This window comes from Myotis davidii, unplaced genomic scaffold, assembly GCF_000327345.1.
Source record: "Myotis davidii unplaced genomic scaffold, ASM32734v1 scaffold1006, whole genome shotgun sequence".
In the NCBI taxonomy this organism is placed as follows: domain Eukaryota; kingdom Metazoa; phylum Chordata; class Mammalia; order Chiroptera; family Vespertilionidae; genus Myotis; species Myotis davidii.
The window spans coordinates 79,778-84,229 of NW_006297143.1; the positions used below are offsets into that span (position 1 = coordinate 79,778).

General features: G+C 59.7%; 1 long non-coding RNA gene across 1 annotated transcript; it reads left to right on the top strand.

Annotated features, from left to right (window-relative positions):
- LOC107184515 lies at positions 1-824 on the top strand. Its single transcript, XR_001515364.1, has 2 exons — positions 1-79; positions 415-824. It is a non-coding gene; the product is annotated as an uncharacterized LOC107184515 (long non-coding RNA).
- The last annotated feature ends 3,628 nt before the right edge of the window (positions 825-4,452 follow it).

The window sequence follows — 4,452 nt, forward strand, 5'->3', positions numbered from 1 at the left end:
TGCGTGCCCACCCAGGCTGGCCCTGAGCAGGCCAGTGCGCCCTCCAGTCTCACTCTCTCCCTATGCTGGGTTCCCCTCGGTAATTGGGGGCCCAAGAGATGAATGTGAACACCCGCCAAAAAAGGGAACAAAACTAGTTTCCCTCCCCCCCACCCCACCCCCCCAGAACCACATCCTCCTCCCCACTCACTGCCTCCCCGACAGACAGGGCTTTCCCTTGCTGAGTCACCGAATGGTCCAAGGGGGGCAGCGGGGCTGGGGGCCACGAGGAGGTTGTGAGAGGTCGGGACAGGAGCAGGATGCAGGAGGAGCCCTGTGGGGGAGTGGAATTTCGGTTGCTAAAATTAGGACCAGGGGAAGTAGGCGGAAAGAGCCAAATTATGTAACCTGGGTTGTCTGTTCTTGGGCAACCAGGGACCCACACCCGCGGAGAGTGAAGGAGTAACATGGACTCACTCTAGTCAAGCTGCTCAGTCACTAAAGCCAAGTTGGCTGAGGCCTGAGGCAACGATTCTGTGCTCATTTTAACCGGTCTGGGAGCGTAACCTTCGGCATTTTCCCGGCCTGTGTCAGTGCCTCCTATACCCCCGATTACCCCCGGAGGCCTCACTACGCCTTGACCTGACATCCATCACCCAGACACGGTGTGACCAGACCACCCGGGTCTGACGGCGCCCTCCTGGACGGTGGGTCCTGGCACTCTCCAGAGTGCACTCGTACCAGGACGCTTAACTTTCCTTCTTACTCGGAAACACTTCTGGGGTTTTGCCTAGTTATGCTTCCAGTTTGCAAACCTGTGAATAAATCTTTATCGTGTATTTCTAGGCAAAGCCTCCAAACACGTTGAGTGAGTTCGACAGCTCAAGCCTCAGCTCCCTCCATAGCTTCTGCCCCCATGAAGCCTGGGTTCCATCGCTGGGCAGCCAGGCCTGGCCTCCAGAGAAACATCTGAGGGTGGAGGGAGAAGGCCTGGGGTTCCGCGGAGGACGGGGCGCCACCCCTTCCGCTGTTCATGCTCAGCTCTCAGCCCCTGGACTGGTGTGGGACTAGACAGCACTGACCCCGGCCACCCCCACCCCCACCCGGGCACAGCAGTGAAGGGAGAAGAAAGGGCAGGGTGGCCAGTGCCGTGGGCACTTGTCTGCTGCAGGGCGCTTATGCATCAAGCTTATCTCTCAGGTTGGGAGCCCAGTCTCCGCCGGCGGGAGAAGCCGGGAGTAGAAGGGGGGGCCTTGGAGGAGGGAAGGGGCAGCCTCCGAACGTGGCATGGGAATGTGGGGTGAGCACGAGACCCCGGGGAGAGAGAGCCAAGAGGCCCAAGGCCTTGAGGCACCGGCCAGATGTGGGGCAGGAAGAGGAAGGGCTGTGAGAGGAAGCTGCTGTGATTCAGAGAAGAGACGGGCTGTGAGCAGCCCAGGCGTCCGGTTCCGCTCACAGCTGGGGGCTTCGGAAGTGGCATGCAAAGAGCTCAGGTTGGTGGGGGGTGGGGTGACAGTCCGACTGGGAGCTGACAGGTGAGCGTCAGGAAACTGGTGTCCAAGTCTGCTCCTCCATCCAGGTTTCCTCCGGGCTTTAAGCACATTGCTGGCCCTTTGCAAAAGTTACATAACCCACAGCACAGCACGGCCTGTTCCCGGCCCCAGGCCCCCCTCTTTCCAGTGTCCCTCCCTGGTGTCTGGCCCCCAGCCCTGTTGGGGGTTCCCCTGAGATGAGGGCTGTTCACTTTCTCTGACCACATGGTTTCCGCTTCAGTGTCTCTTTTTCCTAGGCTGATAAAAATACTGAGCCTCAGAGGCCCTGCTTCCTCTGACCTCCTGGGCCAGGCAGCGGGCTTCCTGTCCACCAGGTGGGGGCAGGGAGGGGCCCAGGCACCCGGGGTGACTCTGCCTCCCGTGAAGCGGGAGAGCGCGTGTCCCCCGGAGACGGGGCCAGGGATCCGTTCTCGGGGAAGGTGTCTGGGTTTCAGTTAGAGAAACAGGGTTGGGAACGAGACTGGTGAGGTGGAAGGAGGTCTGTTTGGGGTTTGGGGTCCAGTCAGGTCTGGGTTGAGTTAGGAAAGGGGCCTGAAGGGCTGCCCAGCCGCACAGCAAATAGCCTGAGAGACCCCAGTGGCGGCAGTGTGAGCCGCGGGGAAGGCGGCGGTGGGTGCAGAAAAGCACCCTGAGGAGGGCAGACATGGGAGCTGGCGCTGGCCAATGGGTAGCGTTTCTGTGTGCGGTGAGCGGGGGCACCAGAGGTCAGGGAAATGCTTGAGCAGAGGCCGGGCGTCCAGAGCAGAGTATGTGGAGGAAAAGAGCGGGCGGGCGAGGAAGTCCAGCAGCGAGGGAGCAGGGGTTGGCGGCGGGCGCGGCGTTGGATGCCGAGGTGCCAGCAGAGGGCTCAGGCTGGTCGGGGGCAGTGGCACTGCGGCCTGCTGTGCACACGCCACGGGAAGAGGAAGGTGATGTTTGAACACCTACTGTCTATGTATGACCAGGCTCCCTTCCTACGTCCGGTAATCCTGCCTGCGGCGCCCAGTGGACAGGTGGGTCTGCATGTCCAGAGCGGGAGACCGAGGCTCATCAGCGTCGGTGCGGTGCTCGGGCCACACCGCTCAGGAGCAATGGGACCCTCATCAGGCTCACTCACTCCGTACACTTACTCCGTAGGTCCCAATACTGCCGGTGGTATTAAAAGAGGGAACAGACTTTGTAAACTTCCAGAGGATGTCAAGACAACGGGTTGGGTGGTACCAGTGAGGGAAGAGGAGTCTTAGATGACTCCAAGTGTTGAGCTTAGGGAATCGGAAAGGTGATAATGTCCTGAACAAAGGAGATGCGTGGCCGTGGGGAAAGGCGAGTCCATTTCAGACACAATCAGTACATTTTTATCCAGCTGCCGATGGGAGCCAGGTGCTCTGCTAGACAGTGGGCATAAGCGAGATAAAGCCACTGCCCTCAGCACGTGCCATCTACTGAAACACACTACACGTGTACACGGAACAACCACGCAGTCATGGGAGGTGCGCTGCGTGGACTGGGGAGTGCGGGGGGAGGCGCTGGCCCGGCAGGTGGAGGTTTGCCGCCAGCAGGGATGCAGCCCCGGGCGTTGGGCCAGAGGAATCGATTTGGGGGTCACTCCTCTGAGTGGACAGGATCCCCAAAGAGAGGGTGAGCAGCCAGCCTGAGGACGATCAGAGAGGAGCCGAGCGGGGGAGGCACCTCTGGTGCTTCAAAGAGGCCGGGCCGGGAGGGCTGAGAAGATGGCTTAGGCTCGGGACGAGGTGATTACAGATTTTGAGAAGACAGTTTCCACTTACCAGAGGGCAGAAGTCGCCTTACATGGGCCGAGGCATGAGTAGGAGGTGAGGAAAGGGAGGTAGTGGGTACAAAGTCAGAGAATGGCGAATACGGAAGAAACTAAGAATTGTCTCTAGTCAACCCACAGGTTTTACAGATGAGGGAAATTCTACCAGTTCCCGAAAAAGTGGCTGGTTAGGGTGGTGAGATGTCTCTTGAGACATCACACAGAAAAGGAAGGTGGGAGACGGAAGGGAGAAAGAGTCGGGAAGGATTTTTTTTATTTTCAAGAAAAAAAATGAATTTGTAAAATGAAGAGGAGCAAGAAAAGCGAAAACTAAGAGGGAAAAAGGGTCCAGTGGGAGGCAGTGGGGGGCAGAGCCGAGGGGTCCGCCTTGGCAGGAGGAGCGCTTCCCTGAGGGGAGAAAGGGACGGCCAAGCGCAGTGAAGGGAAGAGAGAGCCGCCAGGAGCCGGGCGTCCGGGGCCTTCGCTCAGCACATGGATGATAGCAAGAGCGGCAGCCTCCGGACAAAAGGGCCCGGTTCGATCCCGTCAAGGGCACGGACTCGGTTGCAGGCTCCTCCCCTGCCCAGGCCCTGGTTGGGGCGCATGCAAGGGGCAGCCAATCCACGTGTCCCTCTCACAGCGATGTTTCTCTCTGCCCCTCCCCCTCTCCCACTCTCTAGAAATCAGTGGGAAAGGTCCTCGGGTGAGGAGCAAAACGTGAGGGCATCACCGAGTGAGAGCAAAGAGGCGGTGGGAGCACGGAGACCACGTCCCTGCAGTGGACGGGCCAACCGAGAAGGCCCGGGGGCGGGGCAGGAGGCACGAGGAGGAGAAAGACTCGGGAGGGAGACCCTTACGTTTACCCAAATGACGACGTCCAGGTCTTCTTAGTAGAACATCAGGGAGGGAGTGATGCCAGAGCTGAAGCACTGAGGCCGGAGTGCAAGCCTCCTCTTTGTGGCTTTGAAGTCTCTATGATGGCGGTGGTGGGTGAGATGGAGGAAAACAGCTGGGCGTACCAGTTGTTAGGAGCATGGTGGAGATGTTGGTGAGGGAGACTGCCGTGTGGACAGGCCCCAGCCCCTGACCCTGACCCTGACCCTGACCCTGACCTAACCCTGTCCCTGACCCTGCCCCTGCCCCAGACCCTGCTCCTGCCCCAGCCCC